Consider the following 24,331-nt stretch of genomic DNA (forward strand, 5'->3'; position numbering starts at 1 on the left):
GTAGGACCTTCTTTATCCATTCTATATGTGATAGTTTGCATTTTAGAAACTTTTCTTGCCCCATTGAATGTCTTTGCACTGTTCTCTTTCTGTTCAGCTGTGCTTTCCAAGCCCCTTAACTGTCCAAGTACACCTAGACTTCAAGTTTGGTAGTGAGGTCTGGACATCAGGGAATTAAGATGCTGACCCTAAAAAGACTGTTCAAACCAGAAGGGAATGAAATACTGCTATGTGTTAAGTTCAGGTCAGGGTTACTGCTCTCCCAGGTGGGTGAGAGATTGAGAGGAAAATAAGATAGGTTGCAGAAAACAAAAAGGGTGTCATCATCCCTGAAGGTCTAGAGGTAGCATTAAACACATTTTGACCCTGCTCTGCGTGCAACTTCACTGAGGTCACTCGGCCACCTGGAGAGATTTAGAGACTTGGACTTTCGTTCAGTGGGCAACAGCAGTTACTCGAAATAGTAAGAAAAAGAAAATGAACTTAAGCAATAGAGAGCAAGGGTTCCTCGTAATGGCTCTGTTACTAAAAAGCTGTGTGACCTCAGGTACCCTGCTTCCACCGCACCTTCAGTTCTCTCCTTGTCAAAGCAGGGCTGGATTAACAGCCTCTTGGGTCCTTTCCTACATTAAAGTTCTGTGGAGCTGGTATATTTGAAGATACTGTCAACATGGTCAGGCTTCACTATTTAGAAACTGTTATAAAAAATATACCTGTAAGTGGTGTTGGAGAAGACTCTTGAGAGTCCCTTGTACTGCAAGGAGATCCAACCAGTCTACTCTAAAGGAGATCAATCCTGGGTGTTCATTGGAAGGACTGATGCTAAAGCTGAAACTGCAATACTTTGGCCACCTCATGCGACGAGTTGACTCACTGGAAAAGACTCTCATGCTGGGAGGGATTGGGGGCGGGAGAAGAAGGGGACGACAGAGAATGAGATGGCTGGATGGCATCACCAGCTCGATGGACATGAATTTGAGTGAACTCCGGGAGTTGGTGATGGACAGGGAGGCCTGGCGTGCTGTGATTCATGGGGTCGCGGAGAGTTGGACACGACTGAGCAACTGAACTAAACTGAAGTGCCAGAAAGTTAAGGAAACACTCAAATACACACATGCACACACTGGTGCAGGTATGGCTCAGGGAAACAGTTGATTGAAAGAGCTCCCAGTGGCCAAAGCTGCAACAATTTGAGCAACACAGTAAAGGAGTATTGAATTATAACCCCAAATATAAAGTAAGTACCCATGGATGCATACTGATTGTAAACAGAAGCTTGAATAAATAAAAGGGGAAAGATAGATGAGTCTCTCTTAAATAATAATTCCAAATAATTTATAAAGGTACTTTGCTTTCAAGGAGGTAGAGTTTAGCTCCCCACTTTTTAAGTGTTGGTTGTACATGGTGACTTCACAGAGTACAGTTTAGAAAGAGGGTGAAAGAATAAAACTTTAATTGGGGTCAGTGATGAAACCTGACACCACTGCCTCAGCCCGAGAATCGAGGTCAGTGTCATCAGTGATTAATCACATGGGTAGCTCAGACCCTTGATATGGTTATTGGATGGCATCACTGACTCAACAGACATGATTATGAACAAACTCTGGGAGGTGGTGAAGGACAGGGAAGCTTGGCATGCTGCAGTCCACATGGTCACAAAGAACTGGACATGACTGACCTACTGAACAGTAACAAATGATGTCATGGGAATGGTGCTTTACCTCTGTGTTCTTCTTCCTCTAAATCCACAACCCCAGTCTGATCATGAGGAAAAATATCAGAAACCTCCTAATTGAGGAATATTCAACAAAATACTTGACAAGTACACTTCAAACTGTCAAGGTCTTCAGAACCAAGGGAGGTCTGAGGAACTGTCATAGCCAAGGGGACCCTGGGGAGACAGGATGACTAAATATAGGTGGCATCCAAGCTGGAACCGAACAGAAACAGGGCATTAAAACTAAGGAAGACTAAATGAAGTATGAACTTTTGTTCATAGTAATGTATCAGTATTGGCTCATTAATTATGACAAATGTGCCATACTAATGTAAGAGGCAATAAGAGAGGAAACTGAGTGTGAAGTGTATGGGAATGTTGTATTAGCAACTTTCTTTCTATAATCTAAAACTGTTCTAAAATTTTATTTAAAAGAACCTCCCTGGTGAAATCTTCTGACACCCAATTCAGTACCTGTTCTGTAAAGTCAGCTCTGATCAACCTTCTCCCACACCACCACCTTCTCCACTGCCCATCATTTGGAGCTCTGTTACACCACACTGCCCTACTAGCCTGGGAGCTCCTTGTTCATCTTTATGCACAGCCTCTGGCATGCAGGAGGGACCGGGCATGTTTGCTGACTGATAAAATGAAGCAATGAACGTAAGAACAAGTATTTCATGGTCGCTTACGTGCATGACCTTTGTTACTGTGGTCACTATACTCAAAGATGTCTACTCTGTAGCTCAGAGGCTGAATTGTAATTGGATGATGATGCCACGATGCAGGATGAGAAAGACCTTTTCTTTCTACTTTGGAGAACAGTAAGGTTCACAGTGAAATCCTGTCAGTCAGAGTGCTCTGAATATTTGTTTGTTCCAAGTGGAATTCACATAGTACTGCTGGGATCACCTCCCTTACTCTTGAACCCTCCAGCTCTCTCCCAGGTCTTTCTAGTTAGAGACTTTATTTCTTCATTGAAGGCTTTTACACTTTGAAATCCTCAGTTATGATGACTACTCTGGAGGAGCTCAGTGTATTTATCATCTGGAGTCTTCATTTTCTCAGACTGATGAATGCAGAACCTGGGAGACTGGATAGTAAGGCAGGTACCTCTTTTTAAAATTTTTAATACAATTTTTGAAAGTTTCTTTTCATTTACAATTACTGCAAAATAAAGGCTATGTTCCCCATATTGGACAATACATCTTTGAACCTATCTTACACCTAGTAGTTTGTACCTCCCACTCCCCTCCTCCCATATTCCCCTCCTCTTTCTAACCACTGGTAGCCATTAGGTTTTTCATCTGTATCTATGAATCTGCTTTTTTTTTTCTTTTTTTCTGTATTCACTAGTTTGTCTTTAGAGAACAACAGAGTTGGTCAGAGTCTACTTATTTCACTTAACATCAGGCCCTCCGAGTCTATCCATGTTGCTTCAAATGACTAAGTTTCATTCTTTTTTATGGCTGGGTAGCATTCCATTGTACCTCTTCATGCATAAACTAGAGGAACTGACCCTCTCAGTGGTCCCAGAAAATGAGGCTCAAAAGATGAGGTGGGCCCAACTTGATTTACTTCTTCAGAGACATCATATACATTCTAAATTATACTCCACTCCTACATTATAACACAGGGCAAAGATGAAATGCGACAAAGTTCTCATTTGAGGGGCAGATTTCTGGGAGCAATAGATTTGCAGCTTTTTTTTATACTTTGACATTTTTCCCAGGAAGAATCTGAGGCAGCTTACGAGAGTATATATATAAAATAAAAATACATACAATTGTAAAAAATATTTATGGGATGTATAAATTCAAATACAGTTATTCGTGGGGCTAGTGGGGACAAAAGACAGCCCAACTGTGTAGTCCAAAGATCATGAGAGAGAATTAAAAATGTGGCCCTGAGATTTTTAGTGGTTAGACTAAAAAAGAAATATGATTGGTGTTATGATACTTGTTGTCCATAAGGGAAAAAAGCAATTTCCTCAGAGAAAGTAAAGCTTTCTTTTGACATACTGTTTTGAAAATTACACCTAAGTTTCTTTCCTAGCTTGGGGATTATAGAGATTTCCTGAGCAGAAAGAGGAGGTAGATGCTGAGATCCAGACTGGCCTGCTTTTATGCTGTCCTCAGGCTCATAGCGAAGAATAACTAAAGAGCCTCTTAATGAAAGTGAAAGAGGAGAGGGAAAAGCTGGCTTAAAACTCAACATTCAAAAAACTAAGATCATGGCATCCGGTCCCATCACTTCATGGCAAATAGATGGGGAAACAATAGAAACAGTGAGAGATTTTATTTTCTTGGGCTCCAAAACACTTCTGATGGTGACTGCAGCCATGAAATTAAAAGATACATGCTCCTTGGAAGAAAAGCTATGACCAACCCAGACAGCATATTAAAAAGCAGAAACATTACTTTGCCAACAAAGGTCTGTCTAGTCAAAGCTATGGTTTTTCCAGTAGTCATGTATGGATGTGAAAGTTGGACCATAAAGAAGGCTGAGTACTGAAGAATTGATGCTTTTGAACTGTGGTGTTGGACAAGACTCTTGAGAGTCCCTTGGACTGCAGGGAGATCCAACCAGTCCATCCTAAAGGAGATCAATCCTGAATATTCATTGGAAGGACTGATGCTAAAGCTGAAACTCCAATACTTTGGCCACCTGATGCAAAGAACTGACGCTTTGGAAAAGACCCTGATGCTGGGAAAGCTTGAGGGCAGGAGAAGGGGCCAACAGAGGATGAGATGATTGGATGGCATCACTGACTTGATGAACATGAGTTTGAGCAAGCTCTGAGAGTTGGTGATAGACAGGGAAGCCTGGCGTGCTGTAGTCCATGGGGTCCCCTAGTCGACTGAGTAACTAAACTGTACAGGCTCATGATAGAAAGCAAACAGATCATTGCCCTGGAGTCTTGAATAGCCCTGGGTTTGGGTATTTCGTTTCCTTATTGAGAATTATGGAAGCACATCTGTCCTATTGTATTGGTGGGAAAAGGGGCCTTGTCAAGATGCCCTATATAGACACATGAGTATTCATGATTCTGACATCTGGTTAGATCTCAGGAATAAACAACGTGAGGACAGCAAGAATATTGGCTGAGAACTAATGCTTTTAATAATGAGTGCATGGTTTTAAATTTGCAGTGAATAAAATTTGCTGGTGATAAAGTTCAGTCCCATTGGTTCTCTTGTCCTTCTTTAGAAAATATTAAAAGTTCAAATAAGAGCTGAAGAAAGATATGGTCCCTGGAAGTCAGGAAAAAACTCAGCATTATTCAGATCATGCTTTCTTCCTTTTGACAGGGTTACTAAGCAAGGAGATTGGGGTTACTGACTGATTTGGGAAGAATTTTCCAGTGATAGATAGCAAGACTCTTGGCCCAGTTCCGTTAACTTATTTTCCATGAAAAAAAACACAGAAAGCATACTCATCCAGTTCTATAGGTGACCCCCAGCAGGCAGAGAGAGCCCACTGCTAAATGATAGACCTGAAGTTCAAAATGGCCTCAACAGGCAGAAATACCAGTTTGAAAATCAACTTGATTAAACTGAAAAGAGATAAATGACATCTCTTTGTTTCTTTTTCTTTTATATGTTTGGAATGCAGGATCCAAGGCTGAGTAGGAATTAGGGATGACTCTAAAGTCCACAGATACACTCATGTGTATTAAGTCAACATACTGTCAAAATTCACTTGAAAAAAATTTTTTTAATTGAAGTATAGTTGATTTACAATGTTGTGTTTCTGGAGTACAGCAAAGCAATTCAGTTATATATATTGTTTCATATTCTTTTTTCCATTATGATTTATTAGAAGATATTGAATATACTTCTGTTAAACAATAGGACCTTGTTGTTTATGTTTTATATATAGTAGTTTGTATCTGCTAATCCAGAATTCCTAATTTATCCCTCTCCCACACCCTTTTGGTAACTGTAAGTTTGCTTTCTATGTCTGTGTGTCTGTTTCTGTTTTGTAAACCAGTTTGTGTTATATTTTAGATTCTGCATATAAGTTATATCTTACGATATTTGTCTTCCTCTTTCTTACTTAAGTATGGTCATCTCTGGGTCCATGCATGTTGCTGCAAATGGCATTTTTTTTTTATGGCTGAATAGTTATATATGTGTGTGTATATATATATACCCATTGTATATATGTACCACATTGTCTTTATCCATCCATTCATCTGTCAGTGGATATTTAGGTTGCTTCCATTTCTTAGCTATTGTGAATAGTGCTGCTATGAACATTGGAGTAATATGCTGTCAAACTTTAGAATCCTCCAAACTTCCATTTCATGGATTCAGAGAGATTGCACGTTCTTCAATTCTGTTCAACTGCTGTGGTTATAATAGGCACTTGATAACTTTCCCCACTCAGTGGTTTTCGGCAAACAGCAAGTATTTATTGAGCTCCAGTTGTATATAGGTCAAGGTACTGGAGCTGAGAAGGTAAATGAGACGTGATCTCCATCCCAAGAAACCCAGTCGTCTCTCCTAATTGTGTGCAGGTGGTGGATGGAGTCATCAGCCCCTGCTGTACCCCACAGTACTCAGAAGAGAAGTGCAAACGGTAACCACCCAGAGAGAAATGCCAGAATACTAATTGGGGGTATCAGCCTGAGAATCACTTAGAAAATCAGGGTCACAAGGCAAGAGAACATTGGATCTGAAGACTATCATGTTTATATGCCTGTGGTCTTGCCATTTCAAAATGCTTCATTAGTAGGCTCGTCTCGTGAGTCGTTTTAAAGGCCTGGTCATTCTATGTTTTTTGATAACTGGATAGTGTGCAAGTGAGCTGGAGGGGCTGGGAAGGACCTGTGTTCTGAACTGGAAGCTGGAAAGCTTTACTGATGATGGGAACATGGAGAATTCTCTGTCTTCTCTCCTCATCTGTAGCTCTTGCTGCAGCTCTGTTGAAATTCAGGGTGTGGAAGAGCCCACCTCTGCCACCACCCTGTCTCTTGGTCCTTTTTTCCCCTCTGCACCTGGTTTCAGCACTTAACACCCTTCCCTTGTGAGTGGCTTATAATAAACTGCTCATATACGATCAGGCCATTAAAAATAGAAAATTCAAAAGCATTAGGAAGGATGGCTTTTATTTTGGGAAAGGACACAATCCCATGAACTTTCTGTTCTTTCTGTCTGGGACTAAACGGGCCTGGTTCTTCATTTTAGACAGATTGCAGACTGGTGCACGGTACATTTTCCACCCCAGAACGACTGGAGTGTGTCTTCTCTGTTCATTCCTGAGCCCCATCAGCTTGTGAGAGTGCACAGTATTCAGCTGGTTTCCCACCCAGCAGACTGTGGCCAAGGGTGTTTCCTGGAATTGTGAGTGTCTGGGCGTGAGCCCAGGCCCTGGCAAGTTTGCCATCCCTCTGAATGTCTCCATGTGCTCTGTGCAGAACTCGCAGTGGAGCTGGAAGGGAGCTCCTCTGCTCTGGACTCAGTGGCTTTCTCTTTGCTCTTCCCTTGGGGATTTATTGCCCATTTGACAGGAATTGTGAAGAGGATTGTCATCATCTTGAAACCCCTCCAAGGCAGGGTCTTGTTTTATTTTTCCTCACATTTTTGGGGGCTTTGAAGTCTAGAGGATCTGTTCATGTAACTTGGTGATACCCTGTGGGTCAATGAACCCTGGACTTTTCCTGTAGTTTCTTCAGGAAATTTCTCCTTAGAGGTCACTGAAATAGCTCGCCTGTGTGGCCCCCTGAAATCAGCTGTCAGCAATTGATTTGCACTGTATCAGTATTCTTGTTTCCTTTTTTTTTTTTTTTTTGTGGCCTCTTTGTGCAGTATGTGGATCTTAGTACCCCAACCAGGGATCGAGTATTTGCCCCCTGCTTTGGGAACTCGGAGTCTTAACCACCAGACCATCAGGGAAGTCTGTCTTCTTGCTTTCTCAATCAGCTCATTAACCTCCAAGCCTTCCCTGTGTTGGCCTCATTACCAGCTTCCTCGTGGATTGTAAGATGCAGTGACTGAAACTTCTGCCGCTTCTCAGACCTCAAGGATGTTTTGACCTGTCTTAATGGAAGGCCTCCCTCCCTTCCATGACAAGAATTCCTCCTGCCTGTTACCTGGTGGTTTCTTTAAAATCAAGCATCATAAAACCTGAATTTCTAATTTGATATCTGTGGTGGCTCTGAAAAACAGCCTTATTTTGTCCTGTTGACTTGGGACTACCACCTAGGAGAGAGGAAAGGATGATGGTAAACATCAGCTCGAGGGGCTATCGGCTTGTCTAGGAGAATAGAGGTATAGCCACTCTCCTGTTTGGGGGCTTTGTATATGAAATTGCTTATGAACAACTTTGGGGAGTTACTTATAAACACCAAGCAGGAGCGTTAAATGAATCCACATTGTCTTCGAAAGTATAACTTGATTTGGCTGAGGACTAGCATTATTTTTCTTGGTGTAGATTGACTTTCATAAAGTATTAGTGTCCCAGTTCATTGTAACTTTGGTTGACGCCAAGTGAAGGGTGAAGATATTAAGAAGGCAGTTTGGAAGCATATAAAGTGACTAGTTGACGAGAAAAATGAAAGCATATTTCTAAAAAGCCAAGAATGCCTTAGCAATCCGGGTAAATGCTGCTTGTAAAAACAAAACTGATAACCAGGAGTGACTGTGGAATGGAGCCTTGTGAGCTCTGGGGAGTGAAGATAAGATAAATGAGTGAAAGGCGAGGAGGGAAGTGTGTGTTTCCAGGGAAAATATTTGCAAGTTTTTTGTGAAGGGCAGCTGGATGTGCTTGTGAAGAAGACGAATATGTCAAATAAAAACAAACCCAGACCACCGTGTTACCTTCTTTGTAGGCTCTTCAAACCAAAATGTGACTCTTTCTAGTAGAATTGTTCTAATTATCAGTAGACTTGTCTACTGGCCAGGTAGAGATTCATGCTTGACCTGATAACTTGGGTTGAGTACAGCCTTCCGCTGCTTAACAGGTCTCTCTTGTGAAGTAATTACCAAGACCTGTAAGAGAAAGGTGGGCTCCCTGGGCTATGGAGCTGGATAGACCCTATTTGGACCCAGCCATGTATTCGAGGCGAGTCTAAGCCTCAGTTTTCATGTCAGTAAAATGGGGATACTGACAGGGCCTCAGAGCTGAGGTGGGGGTGAAACACGATGGTTGGCAGCACAGTTGCACAGTGGAGACGTGCTGGGTGATGGTCTCAGGCCGGGAAGGAGAGAAGGGTGAGGGGCTAGGCAGAAGGACCGTTCTGGGCAGCCATCAGAGCAGAGCTGCAGAAGAGCACCTCCTACCCCTGTCCTACTGGGTTGGATGTTGGGAGGGTGGCAGTGGAAATAGAAGGTCAGGGAGTGAGATTCCCAGCTGCTGCAGGTCCCTGAGGGTGCCTGGCACATCTGGTGACTTCAAACAAAGGGCACTAGTGACCGGTCAGGCCAGTGGGAAAGGAAGTCTTGGGCAAGAGGCCTCTTTGTTTGCTCCTGTGTGCGTGTGCCTGGTTGGCCTCGGCAGACAGGAACTAAATGTTTGTTTTGTGGAACAAAGAACAGGCCTGGTTAGATTGGGGGGTGGGGGGCGGTGGTACCTGACAGGATTCCTCTTGGCTAAAACAAACTCCAGGAGAAGCGTCTGGATCTGGGTCTGGCGTGTTTCCCTGTCGCAGATGGGGAGGGGAATAAAGACACACATACCCCCGCTTCAGCTTTGATTCAGCGAAGTCAAAGCCCCAGAAAAGGGTCCTGGGTGACCCCACGCTCTTTATCTCAGCTGCTTATCCAGCCTCCCTAGGAGTGTCATTGGGGACACTCTGTGGCCAACTGCAGAGTGGGGTTAATGAGAGGCCTGTGGTTTCCAGTGATGGGGCAGTTCCGCAGGAGCGGAGGGTGAGGGTATAGGCTGGCCAGAGGGGCAGACCCCACAGGATCTGTATGTAGTGGCTTCAATGTCAAGACCATGATGCGCTGAATGTGTGGGCTGGGCAGGTGCCCTTGCATGTGGGGAAGGTGGCTCTGAGGATGACTGCCATGTAGAGAGCACAAGCGATATGCAAGGAGGTGCTCCCTTCCCAGTGAGTAGACACTTCTGCGCCCTGCCCCCGGTGCACTGCCTCTCCTGCTGGAGGGGAAAGTTGAAAAGATCTTTTCCCCTCCCTTGAGGATCACAGATGAGGGAGTTGGTCTAGTTGTACAGCAGAATCTACCCGGAAGCAAGCAGCCCTTCCAAGCTTCTGCACCTTGGCAGGTGCTGTGTTTTCTCTCTGCTCTGCCTTTCCCTTTCCTTCTCTTCTTGGCACCCAGCACTTGGCAGCTTTGCCCATCTCACCAGTTAAGAGTCCCTTGCCTCCTCTCCCAGACCCGTTGGTTTATATATCCTTTGTGGAATATATTGTATTATGCTTTCTTTTTTTCATTTTCACATAGGTTACTCATACTTTAGGTTGATTGTTTTAGTGGTGTTTGTGTGTGTGTATTTACTTTGGGCCAGACACTGTTAAACCTAGCAAGCAAAACTGGACACTTGTTCCTTGCCTTCAGAAAGTTTTCAGTCTAGTGGAAGAAGATTTAGGGGAAAAAGTCATATGAGTAAATACAAATTACTTACAAAGTTCATGTACATAATACAAAGGTTCGTGCAAGAGGGGGACTGGGATTTGACCTAGCATTCGAAGTTCAGGGACTGTTTCCTTGAGGAGGTGGTGATTGGCATGAGCAGGAGCTCATGAAGTGGAGAGGTGGAGGCAGAGTCTTTCAGGCAGATGTGCAAAGGCCCTGGGGTGTGCGGGAACATGGCATAGGAGGAAACATGAAAAGGCCAGTGGAAGGATGCCATGTTAGCCCTGTGGATGGGGGTCAGAGGTTTGTTGTTTTTGCCTTAAGAGCACAGGAAAAGCCATTGACATGTTTTAGCAAGAGTGGATGTGACCTGATTTGGAATATAGACTCCTCTCCTGCTTTAGTGTGTGGGGACTGAATTGAAGAGGGTGGGAGAGGGGAGAAGGTAGACGAGCAAGGAGGCTTTTACTGTTGTCCAGGAAGGAATGCTGGCAGCTTGGACTGGTGTGGTGGTAGCGGAGGTGGAGAATGGATGGTAGGTCTGAGATAAATTGGGAACTCTTGGGATAAAGTTAAATGGCTTTTCCTGTTACAGGACTTCTCAGAACCTCTACTGCTTAGGCTGATTGTGGATTATGACTCTCTAAGACAAGACTTGGCTTTAAGAATTCCTCAGAATTATATGACCACAAAATTATTTTTTTCAAAAGATCTTCCACAATTCTTTTGTTTTATAGAATGCTTTCTGGGAAATGCTGTGTCATATAATTCTTTTTTGCAGGATACTTTCCACAGAGGGTTCTGGATACTCTACAAAGGCCTGTAATTGGGAATGAACTTGACAGTATAAAAAGAGATCTGTTGGCCACAAAGTTTGAAGATTTGGACAAAATCAGATTGAATGCATAGATCGAAGTCAGTATAGAAAGGTTTTGGAGGCCAGACTAGGAGTTTGAATTCATTTTGTTGTTGCATGTTGGGCTTCATTCTGGACTCAGCTGAGATGGGTTGTGATGGAGGTGTCACCTTGGCCACATTGTTCTGGAGGACCTATTGTGAATGATCGAGCGGTGAGGTATGTATTAGAACTGGGTATCCTCTCTTTCTAGAACGGAATAGATGAGGCTGTGGACTTGGGTGTCAGAGTAGGAATGGGAAACGCATCTTTCAGGTCGAGAAGGAAATGTAAGATGTTTTCCTTCATACCCTTTCTCTGTGGCAGGCAGCCGCTGCCAGCAGCACAAAGCTGAGGCCAGATAAGCACAAGGAGTCCCCTGGAGCCCTTGGGTTCCCAAGCAGAGCTGGAGGAGGTGTGTGTTCGGAATTGCATTCTTATTGTCAGGGAGCAGGAGAGGCATTACTTAGGGTTAACAGATAATGTCTGATGAGGTGGTTAAATAAGTCCATCAAGTTCTCGCCACAGCTGAGATTGCACTGTATGACTTTGAACAAGTCATTTAACCTCTCCAGACCCTGGCTTGCTCATCTGGAAAATGAGTGGATAGAACATGTGTCACGTTTCCCCTAGGCTCAATAATTTCAGCTGTCTCAGGGGACTGAAAATTCATTCATTAGGACAATTATTTATCAGGTTAAGTAAGAACTTTTGCCTTCCGAGAACTAGAATTTTGTGAAAATTTGGATTGAAAATGAGGCCTTTGTTAAAAAAAAAAAGTATCCAATTGACACATTGCTTTGAAATTCAGGTATCTTTTCCAAGGCTGAGATACAGCAAAGCCAGGCTGACTTCAGGCAGGACAGCCCACTTAGCAATGCAAAGGTAAATAGCACCTAATGAAGGAACCTGTTAATTGCGGACTCAGTTTAGGAAAGGAGGGTGCTAAGAATTTATTTTTAGATAGGGTGTTTGGAAGTTGAAAGAACTTTCCCATGGAGACATTGTTCTAAATTGAGGTTAGGTTCTCAGGCCAGATAACAAAACTTGACCTGGCTCATGACACTGGAAAAGGTGTGTATTGACGATAAAATAATATCAAATAAATGTGCTGTGGGCAGTGTGTGCATTGGGTGGCTATCATTGGATAAGCATTCAGATAGACTTGGACACTTAAAAACGCATAGAGCCAATTAATTCAATAAAGTTGAATTGTGAATGTCCCGTATGACAGGTTCTGGCTGGGGCAGGGAGGGCCAATGGAGAGGCAAGTTCTGACTGTGAAGAGCTCGGTGTCTGGTGGTTGGTCTGCTGAGCTCTCAAGGCAGGTCGTCTGGGATTGTACCTGGCCCTGCCACTTACTGGCCCTGAGAATGGAGCAAGTTACTTAACCTCTTAGTGTCTCCGTTTCCTCACCTGTAAACAAAGAATTTGACAGTACCCGGGGCTTCCCTGGTGGTCCAGTGGTTAAGACTCTGCACTTCCAATGCAAGGGGTGTGAGCTCAATTCCTGGTTGGGGAGCTAAGATCCCACATGTCATGCAGTGAGGTCAAAAAAGTATAGAAACAAAAAAGCATTTCTCTTGGGAAGGGTAGGAGGGAGGGGGTAACTTAAGACTAAGTGAGATGCCCATGGGGTTGGCATAGTGCCCAGCATAGAGCGAGTGCTCAGTAGATGATGTTCTGCCTGCCTGGCCAAGAGCCTTGTCCTATGGGATGCAACTGCAGCTTCCCTGGGGCCAGTGGGTAACTGGGTCTAGTCCCCCAAGCGCAGCCCTGGAATGGGATGGGCTATGATGGGAGAGAAATGTGGGAGGAAAAAGACTTTGCCTTCTTTTTTCCTCAGAGAAGTTAAGCTCCAACTTAGCAGCAAAGAGAATGGGCTTGAGGCAACAGGGTGAGCTCCTGGAGCTATCTGAGAAATGCGTGAGAGTCAGAGGGATGTTGGGGATACTCTGGCGGCAGTGGGGAGAAGTGGAAAGGGGCTGGCAGCTGAAGAAAGGATGGGAACAGGAGGATCCCAGCCATGACCCCTATACTGTCTCCTTTGGTCCCTGCAGTATCACTCACAGGGCAGGTCCTGGGAAGGGTCTAATGGATATCTAACTCGAGGTGGCCAAAGCTTTCTTTTTTCTTTTTTTGAGTTCAGGAACCAGGTTTCCTCTGTGGTCTTCATACAGACACATCCCTGTGAGGATCTATTTTATTTACTAGGAGACTTTGTCTCGGGAGCTGGGGCACATAATAATCAAGACGACAATTGGCAAGACTCTTCCAGGAGTATTGTTTTGGTTCTGGGCCCCGCATTTAAAAAGAGTACTTGGTACTGCACACCAGTGGGTGAAGAATAACCTTTGAAAATTTAACCTAAGAAGAAAAGACAAGCTAAGATGATGTGAAGGAGGTAGGAGGGCTTTAAGTGTTTGAGCAGTTGAGATTTGGAGGAAAGACCATGCCCTTCCTGGTTTGTCCCAGTGACATTGTAGGAATGCAGATAGCAACTCAGCATGAAGGAGGTTTCCATGGCTGGGAGCTGGAGAAGACGGAAAGGCTTGTTTTGTGAGGTAGTGGGTTTCCAGCCCCAGGAAGCAGAGGCTGGATGTCTGCTTATCTATCAGCGATATGGTAGGGGTGGAGAGAGATTGGCAGGGGGTGGTATACTGGAAATTCGGATTAGAGTTTGAACCAGAGAAACTTGGTGTCCCAAATAGCACTGACATCCTACCACTCAATAAGTAAAATATGAATGAGCAAATTAATATCCAAGTCTATTTGAACTTACCTGGAGAAATACAAACTTTGGTAGGCCAGAGAGAGAAGGAAACTTTATCTGCCATGTGGATGTCATAAGTCATGTCTGACTCTTTTAGAATCCATGGCATGCAGCACACCAGGCTTCCCTGTACTTCACTATCTTTCGGAGTTTGCTCATACTCATGTCCAGTGAGTCAGTCAGGCATAGGCTAGATCTCTGCAAATTATATCCAAGGGCGCCTGTCAAACAGTGGATCATCCAGGCTGGTGCAGTTATCTCAGGGGTCTGTTTGGGGTGCCAGGTCCCCCAAAGTCCCTTGCAGAGCAGTGCTTGTGGCCCAAGAAATTGCAGCCAGTGACTTGGCTGTGGGTGGGAGAGAGGCTTCTGGTCAGATGGGCTGTAGAGGAGCCCAGGATGGAAGGCCAGTCGAGGACTGGGCCCTGCGTGTGCGTGGGGTGCGGTGTCACCTGCCCTTGGTGCCCAAGACTCGCTCAGGACCGGCAGGATAAAGGGCTTAGAGTAGAGGGAGGCTGGTAGCTCACTTCCTGAGTGGCTGCCCCTTGTGCCTGCATCCTGGTGGCGGCTCCCATGGATGCTCACACGGGGGCTTGCAGCCACCCCGAGAGTGGAGACAGCGTTAATCCCTGTTTGCACAGTGGGAAGCAGAGGCTCTAGTTCCACAGCTGGTTAGTGACTGAAGCAGGGTGAGGGTCACTGCAGTCACTGCTGCTTCTTGAGAGCCCTCTGTCTGCCTGGACACGTGCTTCACATTTCCCATTCACTCCCTGTAGCTCCCCAGCCCCACCCCCCACCCCTGCTGCTGCTTGGTGAGTGATGTGATTGCTGTTTCCAAGGGAAGTGAAGCTCAGTAAAGGGGAACTGACTGGCTCGGAGTCATGTGGCTTGTAGGTGGCTGAGTCAAGATTTGAACCCAAGGCTACCTGATGCTAGAAGCCATGATGTTTCCTTGTTACAGTCCCACCGTCTCTTTGGGATGAAGCAGTGGGAGGAGCGGATGGTGAATCACTAAGTGGCCTGCATGTGAGACATGTTACTTGCACTCACATTGCATTGGCCAGAGCTAGTTATATGGCCACATCAGACTTCAGGAAGACAGGCAAGCACTATTGTACAGATGCCTAGAGGCTCGAAGCACAAAGAGTACCCACCATGGTGATTTATGGGGCCTCAACGGTAGGTGCCCCAAATGGCCTTTAAAAAAACCACAAACAATGGGACATGGCCCTCAAGCAGTCATGGGGTAGGTCTTTGATCGGGCTTGACTTCATTCCTCCCCTCTGTCTCTCCTGGCTCTTCTGAGAGGATAGGTGATGTTTATTTCCTCCTTTATTCAGAAGCTGAGGGACTGAGTTAAAGTCCTGTCAGCAGCCATGGCTGGGAAACAATTAGTTCAAAGGGAGGGAGGCCAAAGAGTCACCATGCCTCCTCCAGGGCTTGTGCCTGGGAGGAAACCAGCAGTGCATGCTCTGTAACTTCTGGGTGGTACATACTGATTCCTTCCTGGACACCGTTTGCTGTACATACAGTGGCTAGTGTTTTGACACTCGGCACTGTCTTCTTTCATTTTTCTTAATCCATGCAGTGAATGGACCCATAACATCACCTCTGTTTTTAAAGAAAACTGAACTGTAGTTCTGAGAAACAAAGTGGCCAGGTGACCACCCCTGGATTAGGACATTGCTATCGGTATTTCTGGCTCTGTTCCCTTTGCCTGGCAGTTAGAGCTAGCTTCTAACCCCTGAAGACTGGCCTGTAGGGAAGGGGCTGGAGACCGTGTATGGGCTTTGCAAGAGACCAGTCTGCTCAGCTCTGTCACAGGAAACAACGTACATCTTTGAAGGAGGAAATAAAGGTCACCCTTATTGTATGTCTTAACCCTGAAGATGGTGGGAACCAGCCTTAAAAGCATGCTGATAGTATTGGTCCAGCCTCTTCCATTCCAAACATGAGGTCAGTCCTGATTTTCTTTCTCTAGCCCCTTTTATCGTTGTTCCTGCAGCCATGGAGGCAGAGGGAGGAAGGAAAAAGTTGACAATTCTCTGTGTGAAAGTTGGTCTTATTTGGAGTACAAAGAGGCACTAAGGAGAGGGATCATCAGATTGAGAGTTCTTGGTCTGAGAATTTCTCTTTAAATTTTTTAAATGGAATGATTTCTACCACTTAGGGTTGATTGTTTCAGCCCTAATGGAAATATGGCAGCAGCCACATGGGAAAGTTGAAGGATCTGCTTTCCCAAATAAGATTTCTGAGAAGGAAACCGCATAGACCTGTGGGTTTGATTAAGGCCTGTTGGCTTCCAGATCGAGCCTTGGTTTATCTTGGAGGGGTCCCCACAGCTCCCCAGTGGGCAGTGCCCTGGAGAACCTGCTTGTTTATCTTCTGTCTTTAGAAATCCTGTTCAACCTGTTGGAGGTGTGTCCTGACAGCTACCTGATGTTAACCATTTGTGAAGCTGTTTGGTCCGTCGGTGAGGAAGTCAATCTGTCTGGGTGTCTAACCCCTGCTTTTTCCCTGACCCCACCTCCTAGTGTTTTCCTGGTGAGGCAGAGCTCTGGACTTAACGACTTTGTCTGGGTGGAGTTCCTTCTGCTAGCCGGTGACCCTGTGAGGGGCTCATGATACTCGGGGGGAATGTTGGGTTCTATAAACAGAACTTTCATGTGCTGGTCCCAAGATTTGCATTGACTGTGACCCTCATGATGAGGGGGAGATGGTGTCTTTCAGCTGTGATCTGAGGCTGTTTTAATCTCCTGGACACCAAAACGAACCAAGGACACTGGGGAAATTTTTATAAGGGTTTTTAGGGAATGGTGTACCAAAAAAAAAAAAAAAATAGCTGAAGCATAATTAAAACTCTGTAACCTAGAACTTAGTTTCAGAGAAGCTCTTCTTTTAAAAAAGGTTTCTTGTTTTACAAATTTTTTTTATGGCTGTGCTGGGTCTTCATTGCTGCACCCAGGCTTTCTCTAGCTATGGCAAGTGGGGACTGTTCTCTAGTTGCAGTGTGTGGCCTTCTCACTGCGATGGCTTCTCTTATTGTGGAGCATGGGCTGTGGTTGCTAGAGCTTCAGTAGTTGCAGCACATAAGCTTTGTTGCCCTGCGGCATATGAGATCTTCCCAGGGCAGGGATTGAACCCGTGTCCCCTGCACTGGAAGGTGAATTCTTAACCAGTGGACCACCAGGGAAGTCCCAGAGAAGCTCTTGCAATGCGGTTTTGCTGGTGCTGAAGGATATAGCTGAAGCCCCTGGCTGGCAGGAGTGCATCTGCCTTTTCCCTTCTCTGGCTGACTATGGGGATTCCCCCTAAAGATGCTGCCCCCACTCAGAAGAAGCTGGTATCAAGTAGCGGGGATCAGAGACAGGAGTCAGAGGGCTGGGTGCAATCCTGGTTTGTGGCTTTGGTCTGCATGACCTTATATGTAGTTGTCATCGATTGTCGTCATTTTACTGTGTGCCTGAAACATTGCTACGCGCCTGGCATAAAGTCTCCATTCATTATTAGAACAATGGGGAAAACCAAGACTGAGGGGTGAAACAAGTGGGGCCAGATCAGGTCGCCGACCCCAAGGCCTGAACTCTTGTTTTGTTTTTAGCAATAACATTCACATAATGTAAAATTCACGGTTTTCAGCATTTTAAAGTGTACAGTTCACTGGTTGCGCAACCATCACCACTGTCTTAAGTCCAAAACAAGTCCATCTCCCCCAGACAAAGCCCCTTACATCCAAACTCCCTCCTTCCCTGTCTCCTGGCAACTACAAGTCTATTTCCTTTCTCTGTGGATCTGCCTGTCATAAGTGTTTCACGTTGGTGGAATCACATTTTATGTCAAGGCCTGAAATATTATTGAGCATGTTGTCTCTTGAAGAAATTACTTGACCAATTTGTGTGCAGAGTATTTTTATCCTAGGTGTTTTTACTCCAGTAGGAATATAGGTTTGTTGTGTGGCTTAAATGATAACCTTTGTCAGATGGATTCTGTGAGCAGGCATGGGACATTTTATTAGCCCAGTTTTTGACCTGAACCTCTGTCTGAATTGCAGGCCACCCTGAGAGTAAATCTTCTGGTTCCTTAACCATTTAAAGGGAAATGTATTGATTTACTTCACAAGGACATTGTGAAGAAACCAATGATATTTTTAGCCTATGTAATCACCAGGTTACTATAGAAAAAAACTGGGTATTTGAGTATTATTAAAAGGGAGTATATTTTAGGTGGCTTTGTAAGCTGGAAAATCACCATCAGGGCAACAACAAAAAAATAGGATGTAAACAAAATCTACGTTGAGCATGATAACTTTCCAGCTGAGTGAGTTCTGGCAATTTGGTGACTGTGGAGAGATCAGTGCTTAGTTCCATGGCAGGAAGCTGGTGTTCAGGTGTTGTCCTTAACTCTAGACACCATGGCAAGGACATTGGTTAAAAAAAAACCTAAAAACCATCTGAGTTAAGCTAACAGCATCAGCATTTGAAATTTAAGTTATAGGGGTAAAACCTCTGAAATTTTTCATTTCATGGTTGCCTAATACTGCCCAGTTTCTTTTGGTTCATTCTAGAATCCCAGACTTTTGAGCTGGCAGAGACACTGAAATTAGCTAGACTGACCAGTTCGTATCACAGAGGAGGAGACTGAGGGCAGATGGAAATTAAATGACTTGCCTGAAGTCATCATATAGTAAAGTATTAGCAGACTCTAACCCAGAATGCACATCTTTTAGTAAAAGGAAACCGAATACTTACTTTTGCTACTCTGGCTTTGGAATCAACTCTTCCTTGAAAATATTTAGGGTTTTGGTAATGAGCAGTCTCTCCTCCTTTTTGGTTTCCTTTGCCAAGTTTATTCCCATCTTCCTCACATACTACTCCATTGCCACTGTTGGGTCAGTTTTTCTCCCTCGGTTCTCGTCTCATTGTAGCAGAGAATTGACATGACAGACCAGGACAGCTCAAGCAGGCAGGGTTTATTAAGCAGGCAGTACATTCTCAAGCGATGAGAGCGGACCAGCCCCCATAGGAGTGGTCTCAACCGTTCTCAGTTTCCCTTTTTATATCTTTTGTTACTTCCTCTTTGGTGGTTTCTGGGGCTTGATTGGTTGTGTCCCAAACAAACGAGGCATGAGCCTGAGACCAGTCGGGGGAGGGGATATGTTTTCCCACCAGAGTCCTTCACTCTGGTCCATGATTTCTTTTATACAAATGAAGCATAAGCCCGAGACTAATCAGGGAGGGTGGGGTGAGAGGGGGAGGCCATGCAAATGAAGTATGAACTTGGGTCCAGTCAGGGAAAGGAGTGTGAGTACATTCTCCCATCACCATTTTGGACTTCCATTTTGGGCCCTGTTTCTCTATTCTAACTACTAGCACCACAAACAGGGCTTATCAATGAGGAAACTGTATAACCAGTTCTGTAGTTCTGAACTGTAGTTCAGAATCTGTAGTTCTGAACTACAGATAGGCTGGGGAAAAATGGTATTGGCATTTGGGAAATATAGTGAGAGAATTTTTGGAAACTCTGATGTAAGTCTTAGAGAAGGGGTTTTAAAAATGGTGTTTTTCAATGGCTCAATGTCCTTTCACCAAAAATGGTAAATAGGCAGTCAAAAACGAGTAAGGCAATCCCCATCACTTTATATTAATGCAGGGATCTCAGCTTTTTGAAGCTGTCATATCTCTTTTTTGGGGAGTGGTGGTTTCTGACCCGTTTAGAGCAAGTATTACCTACTATGCTTTCTTTAAGGATGTGAACTGATTTCAGGGTTTGCATAGGTCACAGTGTAAGCTGACTGCACACCTCAGTGGCACCCAAGCTACCTGACAGCCCGTCCCAGGCCCTGGAGTCATTCCAGGAAGCATAAAGGGATGTGGAGAGTGGGGACCTGAGCTGTGAATGTCTGCTGGAGAGCCTTGAGATTTCCTCAGCCTGGACCTCACTTCTCACAGTGGGACCCACAGACTAGCCTCTCTGGGACCGCCTGAGAGTTTGTTAGAAATACAGAGCCCCGGCCTGCTTTCTTCCTCAGTCGGAATGAGCATTTAAGAATTCCCCAAGTGAGTCCTGTACTACTGAAATGGGAGAAGCCCTGGCTTAGAAGCCTCATGCTGGTGAAATTCATAGATATCTAGGGAAAGAGATGAAATGAGCAGCTTCTGATTAAAATAGATGCTGTTTCTTTTCCTCAGTAGTTTGCTGTTGCTCAGGTAGGGGAAAGCTGCCACCGTAACACAGGGGACTTGGTTCTCCACACATTCAGAGTGACGAAGGGACTCATCATTTGTGACCCAAGTCCTCACTGTGGACATGAAACTGATGTCCGCAGCTGTGTTGTGGAAAGGTGGTGACCTCCCAGCAGATGACCCGGCCTCAAGGACACTTCGAGGACCCATCAGCTGAGCTCTTGCGGCCTCACTCACTGAAGTGTGGGGGTGGCTGGTGACGTGGAACCAACGAGCCAGCGTTCCAGTCTCTGGACTTGCAGCCTCCACGCTTCAGCAGTTTTCCCTTTTTCAGCAAAAAAAGGAAAACAGAAAAGAAACAAAAACTGGCTGTGGGAGAGGCCTTGTTAATTAGTAAAATCTGATGTCATGTGTTTTGGGTCTGTATTAGGACAAGCCAGGAGGGCCTTACCCAATTACTTTTTATCCATCAGGAGCGGGCCTGTCCCAGGTGTCTGGTGTGTACTTATGCCGTGCATCAGCACCTTTGGGTCAGGAAAAACACTCAGAAGTGGCTATTTGTGGTGCTGTTAGGGAGTTTTGTGCTCATCATGGATAAAAGCTTCCCCTGGCCCTAGGTGACAGTGTGAACGTTTCTAAATGTGTGTGTTAACACATGAAAATGTGCCAACTTGTATGCAAGTCATTATTTGCAATGAATGGTGGTACCAGGCAAAGACTGGGGCTTTGCTGTTTGTGTATATTTATGATAACAATTATATATTCCTCCTCCAACCACCACCACCCCCCTTTTAAATCAGTAATTAGAGCGTATGGTTAAAAGTCAACTATTTTAGAAGTAGTGGAAATTCAGCTGAATTTGCTGAGTTGCACGTTGAAACATGCTGTTTGTCTGTTTGGAAGAATTTTCTTAGTTGCCATCAGTTCGCCAGAGCATCCTTGATTGGGAAATGGGGCTAAATTTTTAATGAATTAGCCAACCAAGAAACCTGACTTGCCCTTAAAAAAAAGGGTCATGTAATTTGTGCAGTACAGTTGCACTGGAAAGACTGTTAAAAGATCTTGTTTCTCTCTTTTGAGAAATCAAGGCATGATATTGAGCTTGTTAAAATGGGCAAGTTATAGTCTGAAGCTGGGTTTGATTTTGAACCACAGTAGGTCAGCTGGACAAAGTTCTGACCTTGTGAGAAATAAATGTGGGTTTCGTTGGCTTGGTTTGCATCTTGGCAGCCACAGGAGCTATTGCTTAGTTTTACTAGCTACTTACAGTAGTGTAGGTAGGGAACCTCTTCCCTCTTTTACAAATGAGGAAACTAAGGCTCTAGGAGGCCAGACCCAGTAAAAGGGCCCAGGAAGAGACACAGCCTGGATTTGAGTCTAATCTGGTCGACTCACTGCAGAAACCTCAGCTCCATCTTGTACACTCCTACATGCACATGTTTAGAGTTAAAACTGAGCATTGCATTCTTGAGGTGATTTATGTCTGTATTATTCAGACTGAGATATGTGTGTGTGTGCTGGGTGGGGAGGAGAGTGCTTGCCATGGCTATAGGTGAGAAGTGACCCGTCTTCCTGGAACACTGAGAACACAGTGTCTCAATATAAAGAGACATGGAGTTAGAATGAAAGTCACAGTGTCAACTGCATATTGCCCATGCACTTTGGATGGAGAAGCCCACACCTCAGACACAGTTCTCTGCATCCCTCAGGTGTCTCTCATCACCCCAGGTTGGACTTCTCTGCCCTGGGGTTGCTGGGGTGGAAAATTTGGAGAAGCACTCATGTAAGTGCAAGTCCTGGGCCATGTGGGCCTTTTCCACTCTCCCAGCTATATGTGGTGAAAAGGAATTTCTTAACTATGTAAACCAGCGTGGGAGAGTTGGCACTCTGCTCTGTTTGTACAGCTGCTCCCCGGCTTCTGCTCCGCAATCTTTCATGGCCTGGAGGTATCTGAGAATTTGCTGGGAGAGGGTTTTCTGGAGGCCGGAAGAGGTGAGAACTGGACTGCCGAGGTACTTGTCCTCCAAGTGCCTATGGCCATTGTTAGTCTTTTCAACAAAAATTATATTTATTTAAACATTTAAAAATATTTCTTGAATTTCCATAGCTCACAATTTAAAAGTTATAAGAGGGTTTGCAATGGATTACCTCTCTCTGCCTTTTTTCATAGCCCCAGTTCCCTTCTTTCCAGCTAGCCAGAGTCACCAGTTTCTTGTATAACCCAGTAAATACATATTTACCCCTTATTTTTTTTTGTTCAGTAGCTAAGTCATGTCTGACTTCTTGCGACCCCATGAACTGCAGCACGCCAGGCTTCCCTGTCTTCACTATCTCTCAGAGTTTGTCCATGTCCATGTGTACGTGTGCATTAACTCATGTCCACTGAGTTGATGATGCCATCCAACCATCTCATCCTCCAATGCCCCCTTTTCCTGTTTGTAAGCATCAGTGAGTTGGCTCTTCACATCAGGTGACCAAAGTATTGGAACTTCATCTTTAACATCAGTCCTTCCAATGAATATTCCAGACTGATTTCCTTTAGGGTTGGCTGGTTTGATCTTCTTGCAGTCCAAGGGAATCTCAGGAGTCTTCTTTAAGCACACCATGTACACGAGTCTGTGCATTGTATTTTCCTTGTATAGTCTTATCCCCGCCCTCCCCCCTGTCTCCTTTTTTTTCCCCACCTGCATGAGGTATCATTGAACTGATGTAACATATAACAAGTGCCTGATTGATTGGCATTTAGTTATTTTTCAATCTGTCAGTAGTATAGTGCTGCTATTGATAATCCTGTTTATATGTCATTTTACACACCTGTAGGGTAAGTGCTAGAAGAGAAGTTGCTGGGTCAAAGCAAAGGTACGTTATATTTCTGATGGATGCTACTGAGTCACCCTCCAGGAGCTCATCTCAGTTTCTAGCCCCAGCAGCTGTGGATGAGGGAACCTGCTCCTTACACCACCACACACTGTGTTCTCCAACCTTTTGACCTTGGCTGCCTGATAGGTGAAGAAATGCGCCCAGGCAGTTTTAAGGAATGGTCCAAACTTGAAAAACAAGAGAACATCTGCTATTTTTGCCTTTGTGTTGATGACCTTGTGTAGTGTTTCCAACCTTTTGGAGTGGAATTAGAGTTGATATTTATTCACTATTTCTGACAGCTTGTCTGAATGAATAATGGGTAAGGTGTTAAAAGACAAATCCGTGTGATCTTTTTTACAAATAGATATTACGTAGAGCATATAATGTAGCTAAATGAATCGTTATAAACTGTGTGCAAGAGATGCAAGTTCAATCCCTGGTTTGGGAACATCCCTTGGAGGAGGAAATGGCAACCCACTCCAGTATTCTCGTCTGGAAAATTCTGTGGACTGAGGAGACTTGGTGGATTGCAAAAGAGTCGGACACAACTGAGCACACACACACATGATGGAACATCCTCCCTGCTTTTGCTGTGACATCCAACACTTAAGTTCAAAGAATCACAGAAACAAAGTATTGGCAATTAGTTAATTCAGTGAGGTCAGCATTGTTTGTCCCCAGGGACCTGTCAAAGTAGATCTTTACTGACTCAGGTCCTGGGAGAGTTCTCCTGCCTTTGACACAGTCATGAGATACAGACTGAAGTGTTTGGAAAAGATCTGCATAGATGAGAGTTCAGAGTTCGAAGAGCTTTTGGAGTTTCTTTGCCGGGAAGTCATGGAGAAGAACTTGCATGTATGACTTGAATAAAGGGATATGATTTTTATTCTTTCAGATTCCAGCACTGCTATAAGTGAATTAGGTTCGGTTTCAGGAAAAGCAGTCTTATCCTGTGGACTTTATATGAAATTGTGGACTGGCGGTGTGGTGGTAGGGTGGGGGCAGGAACAGGGGAGCAGCTATGAAAAGTCTTGCCAAGGGAAGTGTAAGTTAAATTTATTTGTATACATAATGTGGTTTGCCACACTACGGAGACGGAAAGCAAAACACATTATCATTTTACAAATAGTCAAAACAGGACAAAGCGCCTCCTATAGAGTCACATTTGGCCTGTGAACGTGAGAGCTGGGATTGGGGCAGACCCTGCCACCAGATGCCGAGTGATAACCTGCCTGGTCCATCCTCCCGAGATGAATGAACGGACTCAGGATGTGTCCTGCAGCTTTCAAACAGAGAAAAGACTGAAATCTAAACATCAAAGTACAGCATAGGGTCCTTTATCTAGCATGTCAGGGTGCCAGA

The 24,331-nt window shown here is 44.6% G+C and overlaps 1 protein-coding gene across 3 annotated transcripts in view; it reads left to right on the plus strand.

Annotated features, from left to right (window-relative positions):
- The window catches only part of CGNL1 (cingulin like 1), a 176,272-nt gene that overhangs the window by 109,496 nt on the left and 42,445 nt on the right, over positions 1-24,331 (plus strand). The gene's annotated exons all lie outside the window — the stretch shown is intronic.

This window comes from Moschus berezovskii, chromosome 9 (genome assembly GCF_049115385.1).
Source record: "Moschus berezovskii isolate FMDL1 chromosome 9, NW_MosBer_1.0, whole genome shotgun sequence".
Lineage (NCBI taxonomy): Eukaryota > Metazoa > Chordata > Mammalia > Artiodactyla > Moschidae > Moschus > Moschus berezovskii.